The 9454-nt window shown below is 47.1% G+C and overlaps 1 protein-coding gene and 1 pseudogene across 1 annotated transcript in view; both read left to right on the top strand.

The window, feature by feature from the left end:
* Efr3b (EFR3 homolog B) overlaps positions 1–9454 on the top strand; it is a 78113-nt gene that overhangs the window by 12517 nt on the left and 56142 nt on the right. The gene's annotated exons all lie outside the window — the stretch shown is intronic.
* LOC106144157 lies at positions 6611–7117 on the top strand (annotated as a pseudogene).

Here is a 9454-nt window from a genome sequence, read left to right as displayed (position 1 = left end):
CCAGGCTGGCCTCGAACTCACAGAGATCCGCCTGCCTCTGCCTCTGGAGTGCTGGGATTAAAGGCGTGTGCCACCATCACCTGGCGTTTGTTTTTTCAAGCAAGATTTCTCTGTAGAACAGTCGTGGCTGTCCTACACTCACTTGGTAGACCAGGTTGGTCTCAAACTCACTGATATCCACCTCCCTCCGCCTCCCAAGTACTGGGATTAAAGGCGTTAGCTACCACTGTCCAGCTGTTTTATTTTGTTTTTGTTTTTAATGAAAAGCAAAGATGGACGTGGAGATGGCTGTCCAGCAGCGTGAATAGACTTAATTCCACTGAAGTGCACTTTAAAATAATTAAGATGAGAAAGTTTTATATTACCTAATTTAAATTTTTCTCTGTGTGTCTGGGTGTTTTGCCTGCAGTATGTATGTCTGTGCACTACTATGTGTGTTCAGTGCCTGCAGAAACCAGAAGAGCACATCAGGTCTTCTTGAACTGGAGTTATATATGATTGTGAGTACTGGAGTTGAGTTTGGGTCATATTGGAAGAGCAGGTAGTGCTCTCAACCGCTGGGCCATCTCTCCAGCCCCTCTCCCCTTTGAGGCAGGGTCACGCTTGTTGCTCACACTGACCTGCAACTCCTTGGCTCCATCCTGTTGACTCCACCCAACCTCCCAAGTAGCAGCTGTAGTACCCAGCTTACATAAATTTTACTACCATCTTACAAAAGTTTTGTGAGCATGTGTGTGCATGTGATGTGTGTGCGTGCAATGTGTGTGTGTGTGTGCACATGGCGCCGTTTTCATATCTTCTCGCACCCTCACCACTGGCTATGCTGATGGCTTAGCAACAATCACCTATTCTTTTGGGGTGTCTATAAATTGAGGCTCAGAAACAGACATCCTCATTCATATTCTTTGGATTTCCAGACAACTCCATCTCTAATTAAGAATGCTATCAAAGTGCCATTTTTAAAGACATGAAATTTTTACCTAAATCAGGTTAAGGGTGTGTCTGCTGCCGCAAGCAAACCGAGGGAAGATGGTCAGATCTGAGGCGTACGTTAGGGCTAGGGCATACTGCTTTCACAGCGAACACACCCTTCACCTGGGGAGTGTCTCTAGGAACTGGCTGGTATCCTGGGCAGCAGAGCTGAGGTGGTGGGAGAGGCCCACATGGCTGCTGCTGGGGAAGGAGAGCCAGGCATTCTCCAGAGAAAAGCCATGCAAATTTGGATCTTAACTTCAACTGAGCCGCTGGTCCTTGAATTATGGGTTGATTTTTGATTGGACTACTTTGCAAGGGCAGCTGTTAGCCTGCTCTGAAGTGAGTGTGAGTAGCAAGCCTGGAGGAAGGGGGAGGGCAGGAGGAGGAGGAGGAGGAGAGGGAGTCGGGAGAGAAGAGAAGATGAAACTGATGCTCCACCCAGGAACGGTGATAAATGCCCAGGTCCTGGCCTTGACAGAAACACTCTGGAGCTCCAGCCATTGCATAGAGGACCGTGGATGATGTTAATTTACTTTAAATTTTTTCATAGTTTGTATAACGAGCATTTTAATATCGGGGCATAAATATAATTAAAAGTATTCTTCATCACCAACAGCCTTGTGGGTAGTTATCTGGAGTCTTCTAATTATGTTTAAGAAGTAATTATGAGAGGATTCATGCACGAAAATTCTATGTGGATAGGATTCATCCTCAGCTGGATGCAGGCATTGTTGGGAAGGTGAGCTTTTTAGGGGCTGGGAGATGTCCTGTCTTTTGGGTGGTTGGTTAATTCTTCAGACTCTGCATCTTTTGCATGTTAATGATATCACAGTAAATGAGTAGGAAAACCCAGGAAAAGCAGAAACCAGGCATACAGACAATCACAAGGCTGTTCTGTAGCCCAGGCAGTGGGAGTGCGGGGAATCAGGGTCTGTGCCAGCCTGCACCATGACTTTTACCCATAGCCCAAGATGACCCTTGGCACCCTAGTCAAAGGGCTCATTGAGAGCTGTTGGCCAGAGCCCATGATACAAGGCAGCTAACAGGCTGAGCACCAAGCGCAGGAAGCGGACCCTGGAAGTTCAGTTCGTTGGCAGCTGGGAGGCTGATGGTGCTGGCAGGGTAAGTGGGAAGAGGGCCCACGAACAGGGCTGTCTGGGCGGACAGTCTGCCTTGGGAACAGAGAGACTGACATGGCTGACTTTCAGGGGACCAGAAATGACAAGGCCTGGCTCTAAGAGGCCTTTAGCACCGTCTCAGCCTAAAACAGGCGTGACTGAGCAGAGCCAGCTTGTGGGAAAGACTGGCTTTTCTATTTCCTCCTTGGGGCTTCAGTGACAGGTTTAGCCCACAGTGATGTCATTCTTCTGAGGATGCACTTAATGGACTTGCCTAACATCTTAATAATGTGCTGACTGGTGACATCTCTGCACAGACACCTGTGTGTCCATGGCTAAGAGATGAATCTTTCTCTGATGACACACTGGAATAAGTAAATCTCAATGTCTCCCTTTCAGCCATCAGGATAAGTAAAAAGACCCCCAAGAGACCCATCACTTTGGGTTTGAATTCAGCTGCTTTGTTAACATCTGGGTGTCTTTGAAAATATCTGCTTGGTGTCCGTCTTATTTTCCCTGTCTGTTAAATGGGACAACAGACCCACCTCGATGGCCTTGGGAGGGCTAAAGAAAAAGGCATTCAAACCGCTTAAGAGTTCCTGACGTACAGTGCCGTGCTGGCGAGCAGTAAATGGTGTGGAAGTTACTTAGGAGAAGCTGCTACACATCTGCCCGTCAGTCAGTCCTTTATGATGACAAGGCCCCCTCCCCAGGGGTCTGGTGATCTGCTTGAGAGGAAGAAGACACCTCGCCTCATGGAGAGCTGTCGAAGGAGCTGTTTTTCTACTCTGCGTTTTGCTGCTTGCAGCATCTGTTGAGAAACTTTGTGCCTCAGTCAGGTGTAAGAGAACACCCATGCTTATCAGTGCTGCTCCATTGAAAGTGGGTCTTGGCTCTGCTTGGGCCTCTGCTTACTTGGCATTTTTAGTAGGGCTCAATCTAGTATTTTGCCCCCTCCCCACCCCAAAATTTCGATACTTCTCATTCAGTTTAGACCACCCTCGGCCCTGACTACGTTTTATCTGCGCTGGGTACAATGCCTGTTTTGTGTTCTGGTGATACACACATGATGCAACAGACTCTCTGATTAGATGGTTGGAAGCCTAAATAATTGATCTCAGATTCTTGGCCTGCCTGTAAGAGTCTGTGTCTCGAATCTGTTGGCCGTCTGTACAGTCAGAGCGCTTGTTCTTGCCCTCAGTCAACTTGGCAGCACGACAGCAAGGCTTCCTCGGGTTTCTATATCTGTTAGCAGAGTGAGTAGCCCTGCTTCTTCTAGGCCGCCTGTTGACCACAATAGGAAACTGGGTATATTTTAGGAAAGAAGAAAACAGAGATGTGTTGGACATTCCAAATCCTGACCCCTGGCTCCCAACTTTAAACCGAATCACCGGTGACATTGCTGACGCTCTGGTGTTTGTCTGCACTCGATGTTGGTGCCACAGGCTCTCTGAGAGTGGAGTTATTTGTGGGGATGCTTTTTACAGCACAGTTCGTGTGAGCTGGAAGGAACAAATAGAGTGTTGCAATGTCTCAAGGTGTTCAGATGAATGAATCCCCACGAGAAGCTCGGATCACCTCACAGAGAGCCAGGCACACACGTATGGAATTCCTTACACCTGAGCTCCCATTTGTCGTCAGTTGTGGGGCTTAGGAAGCTCACAGAAAACATAGATGTAACCGATAGACTGCAGATCCTGGTAAATACTGTCTATGAAGTGAGGGCTTATTAGCCATCCAATCATTGAGTAAAACACCAGCTCTTCTGTGTAATTTGATCTACACAACTCCAAGAGAAGTTAGGGGTCACAAGGCTCTAAGTTGAAGCCAGAAGGTGTTGGGTCATGTCTCAAGTCCACCCTGGCCCAGGGCAGAGAGGTTCCCGACTGTCTGTGCAGTTGACTCTTGGAAGCAACTGCAGTCCCAGGGGCTCGCAGCTGGCCAGGGTGTGCAGCTTGGAGAAGCATGCCCCTCCCTGGTCTGCAGAGCTGTCATTACACCTGGAATTTGTATGACACTTGAGTGACCTCCCTGAGCCAGCAGCCATTGCAGTGAGTGACTCTCTGCCCTCCTTTCCTAGTCGTTCTTTTTTTCCGGTTTTTCAAGACAGGGTTTCTCTGTGAAACAGTCCTGGCTACCCTGGAACTCGCTTCGTAGACCAGGCTAACCTCGAACTCACAGATATCCACCTGTCTCTGCCTCCCGAGTGCTGGGATTAAAGGTGTGCGCCACCACTGCCCGGCTCCTGTTTGTTCTTTACTTTCTCTGTTGGAAATCCCCATGTCACTCCCTGCTAAGAGCTCTCCAGGAGATGGCCAGTGGAGGCTCGATGGCCAGGCCCCATAGAGACTTCTCCTTCCCTGTTCTCACTGTCTCTTCCTCTCTGGCCATTGTTCCTTCTTGAAATTCACTTTCCCAAGTGGCTCAGTGGTTAAGAGCTTGGACTACTTTTCCAGAGGACTCAAGTTCAATTCCCAGCTCCCACTTGAGTGGCTGATAGCTCAACTCCAGTTCCAGGGGACCTGACACCTCTGGTCTCTGCTGGTACTACACCCCCACACAGACATAGACACATAATTTAAAATCATAAAAATAAATATTTAAAAAATGATTTAGCCAGGCGGTGGTGGTGTACACGTTCAGTCCTAGCACTTGGAAGGCAGGGGCAAGCAGATCTCTGAGTTCAAGGTGCCAGCCTGGCCTACAAAGTGAGTTGTAGGAGAGGCAGGGCTACGCAAAGAAACCCTGTCTCAAAAAAACAAAGGAAAAAGAAGAAAAGGCCCATCATGTCCTCACTGTGTGTTGGTGGGCTCTGCTTCTTGTGGTCCAGCTCATCCATGTCACACACTAGGAGAGCAGAACAATGCTCTCCTGTCTGCATCTCCCACCCTGCTCTGCTCTAATGCCTCCCATCTGCACTGGTGGCTGTCTTGTCAACCTGTCACAAGTAGGATCACCTGGGAGTAGGGAACCTTAACTGAGAAAATGCTCCCCTTCCCCTTTCGCTTGCTCATTACTGCTGCCCCTGTCCGTGGGAAAGTCTGACGTCTGCTGGTCTGCTGACACACCCGGCTCCGACACTGCCCTTCATTCTGGCTGCTTGTGCACATGCTGTCCCTCCACGGCTACAGAACTCTTTCCTGTTTCTTTTTACCGCCATCGGTATCTAAGGCACATGTGTGGGAACAGATAAAATAACTTCCGGGTCACAGATCAGTACCTTCAACCCAAAATTTCAGTAAGAGCTGAGCTGAGCTAAAGTACAGAAAAAATTATGAGACTTTCGATTTAACTTTAAGAGACAATGAGAGATATTAAACTTTATACTTAATTTAGACGAATGATCTATAGAACATTTTCTCTTGGGGGCAGAACACAACTAAAAACTAAAGCCCCAAATCAGAGCTGTCTGAGGGAACGTACTAGAAAGACAAAAATGTTACCTGTCTTTGCCGTTCAATATGGTATCTGCTAGCTATGCATGGCTGGTTTTTGTTTATGTTTTTTTTTGTAGTTTATAACATAGTTTTAAAATTTAGTCTTTAATTGATACATAAAGGCGTAGCATTATACATATAAATGGGGCACCACACAATATTTCCATTATACACTGTATAATGTTTAAATCTGGTTAAACTACCGGTTCAATTGTTTGTCATTTGTTTTATTAAATTGTGAGTATATGTGCCTGTACCTGCTTGTCTCTATGAGCGCCATGTGCATGCAGTGCCCTCAAAAGCCAAAAGAGGGCTTCGAGCCCCCTGGAACTGGAGTTATTGGTTTTAAGTCACCCAGTGAGGGTACTGGGAACCAAACTTGGGACCTGCGCAAGAGCAGCAAGTGTTCTTAATCACTGAGTCATCTCTCCACCCCCCCCAAGAACTTATTGTTTCTTTATGGAGAAACTGGGAAGCAGAAACAAAAATAATTTCACTGTGTAACCCTGTCTGACCTGAAACTCACTACATAGATGAGGCTGGCCTTGAACTCACAGAGACTGCCTGCCTCTGTCTCCTCCTCTGGCTTTTTAACATATATAAACAACTAATTGTCACTGCCCTATTGCAGTACCACACACTGCAACCTCTTCTGGTCTAGCTGTAGTTTAGTACCAACTGGTCTTCCAGTCTCGTCTCGTCTCTGGCTATTGAACACACAAATGAAACTGATATACTTAAGGGGCAGAGTCTTGATTTGTTTTCTGAGACAGGGTTTTTCTGGTTAACAGCTCTGGCTGTCCTGGAACTAGCTCTCTAGATCAGGCTGGCCTTGAACTCACAGAGATCCTCCTGCCTCTGCCTCCCAAGTGCTGAGATAAAAGCCGTGTGCCACTACTAAGCTTAGCAAGATCCCTTCTCCCTGTACCACCAGTTACTCAGGGGACTGAATTGAAGGGTGAAAAGTTTGAGACCAGCCTGAGAAACTTAGCAAGATCCCATCTGATAAACAGATAATAGTGAAATAAAACTTAAAAATGCAAGCGACTGCTTTCGGTCGTGGTAGCCATCTTTCAGTAACTCGCCAAAATGACAAAGGGAAAGAGGAGGGGCACTTTCTTTATGTTCTTTAGGCCCTTTAGGTAACATGGAGTTGTTCCTTTGGCCACGTACATGCGAATCTACAAGAAGGGCGATATTGTAGACATCCAGGGAATGGGCACTGGTCAAAAAGGAATGCCCCATAAATGTTACTATGGCAAAACCGGAAGAGTCTACAATGTCACCCAGCATGCTGTGGGCATCATTGTAAACAAGCAAGTTAAGGGCAAGATTCTTGCCAAGAGAATTAATGTGCGGATTGAACACATCAAGCACTCGAAGAGCAGAGACAGCTTCCTGAAGCGGGTGAAGGAGAACGACCAGAAGAAAAAGGAAGCCAAAGAGAAGGGCACCTGGGTTCAGCTGAAGCGCCAGCCTGCTCCACCCAGAGAAGCACACTTCGTGAGGACTAACGGGAAGGAGCCCGAGCTGCTGGAGCCCATTCCCTACGAATTCATGGCCTGATATACAAAAAGAAATAAAAGATCTGGACTGTAAAGGTTTTTTCTATTATAAAAAAAAAAAAGTAAGTGACTACCGTACTGTGGGGTGCACTCTGAGACTCCTCCCCCTTACCTTCATCAGCCGTCACCTAGCTCCAGCCAGTAGCCAACAGTACCTTGTGGTTTGGGTCCATATGGATCTTTCAGCATTTATAGCTTGTTTTACACACACATAATTACACACATACCACGTTTGTTGCACACCAGTGGTGTCTAGTCTGCAGCTCTCTTTTAAATTACCAGGGTATTTACAGAGCTGTCAGAGGCAACACTCAGTTCAATGTCCTTTTATCGGCTGCCGCGTGGACATTCCCTGCTTTGATAACCTAGTCCTCTCCTGAGGAGCATTGCTCTGTTTCCAAACAAAGCCACCAAGGCCACTCCTGACCTGTGGCAAGTGGGCTGAGATAGATATGGAGTCATGGAATGTCTAGGTTTCCATATTGTGTCTTGGGTTCTCACATCCCAGTTTCCGACCCAGGCAGGGTCAGGGCCCCTGTGAGGTCAGCCCTGAGAGTCTGAGACGCCACCCAAGCGCCAGCATGTATTTTATATTAGGAAGCTGGCAGCCGTGTCCTACTCTGGTCATTTATCACTCCTCATGCCGAGAAGCTAAAGCCTAGATTCTATCAAAGGGACGGAGATGAGGTCTGAAAATACTGAGACATCGGCAACAAATCACGGTGACACACAGACAGCAGCCCTCCTGAAAGCTGGGCTGAGCGCAGGCTCCAGGGAGATCCAGAATGCTTACTATTACCTTGTTTTATGTTGGAGACAGTGTCTTCTCATGTAGCCCAGGATGGCTTAAACTCATGGCAATTCTCTTGCTTCAGCTGCCTGCATTCTCGGATAGTAGATGTGCACCACTTCGCCTGGCTGGCTAGGGTCTTGTTTTGAAGTTAGATTTCTCAGGTTAATTCACCATACTCATTTTGGGGCACAAGCATTTTTTTTAAAAAAAAAAAAAGTAGTTAAAGACTCACATATTGCAAACATCTGGGTGTTGAATAAAATAAGCATCCATCATGAGCTGTGTACCAGGATCACTCTCTAAGTTCTCTACAGAGACTCGGTGCGTGATGAGGAAGCCAGCATGATCACACTGAGATGGGACATCATTTCCAGCTTCTAAGGGACACAGGGCACTCTCTCCAGTGTTTTCAATCCTACCAACCTGCCTTCCCTGTTTGCTGGAGGCTGAACTCAGGGCCTTTTCTGTCAGCACAGTGTTCTACCACTGAGCCACACTTCCAATATCTCCTGAACTAATTTCAAAGCACACTGAAATAGACTTATTAGGATTCCAGGTCAAGTTTTGTTTTGTTTTGTTTGAGGATATTTTAAGACAGGGTTTCTCTGTGTAGCCCCGGAACTTGCTCTTTAGACCAGGCAGGCCTTGAACTCAGAGATCCACCCCACTTTGCCTCCCAAGTGCTGGGATTAAAGGTGTCGCCACCACTCCTGGTTACTGAGAGCTTTTGGTGATCTTAAAAACTGAACCTGAAGGCTAGGTGTGGTGGTGCACACCTCTACTCCTAGTTTGTGGGATGCTGAGTTGCAAGTTCAAGGCCAACTCAGATGTCACAACAAGTCCACAACCAGACTGGGCTACCTAGAAAAACTCTCTCTCTCAATGGTAACACTTCAACACTGGAGGAGGTGCTGATGGCCGAGCTGGATGAGGAATATAGGGGTAACCTTGCCATTTGAAATACAGCTCCAGCAGCCAGGAGTGGGAGACACCTGTGACCATCTATCCAATAAAAACCCGAGAAAAGGAAGGAATGAAAGCGTGAGCAGGACAGGGACACAGAGGGATGGATGCGGCTTCTCTTTCTCGTGGGGTGTGCGCACGACATTGAGACGTAGGCTCAGGAGAGGCTTAGAGAGTAAAGCACTTGTCACGCAAGCCTGATGAGCTGCTTTTGGGTCCCCAGAACCCACATAAAGAGCCAGTGTCGCTGTAGCATGCTTCTGTAGTCCCAGAGCCTGCGCAGTGAGATGGGAAGCAGAAATGGGCAGATCACCCAGAAGCGCTGAGGTCACATGACCGGAAGTAAGCTGTGCAGTGACAAAAACAAGAGAGACTCTGACTCAAAATGAAGTGGATGGCAAGAACCAAGCCCTGAGAGTTGTCTTGACTTCCACACATATTCTGTGGTATGCGTGCACCAGTACTCACACACATACCATGTATGTGTGTATGTATGTATGTATGTATGTATATATGTATGTATAAACACACACAAATACACATACCATATATGTGTGTATGTATATATGTATGTGTATGTATATGTGTGTATAAACACACACA

Source organism: Microtus ochrogaster, linkage group LG3 (assembly GCF_000317375.1).
Source record: "Microtus ochrogaster isolate Prairie Vole_2 linkage group LG3, MicOch1.0, whole genome shotgun sequence".
NCBI lineage: Eukaryota > Metazoa > Chordata > Mammalia > Rodentia > Cricetidae > Microtus > Microtus ochrogaster.
The sequence above is the reverse complement of the archived record's forward strand: the minus strand, read 5'-3'. Positions and strand labels throughout refer to the sequence as shown.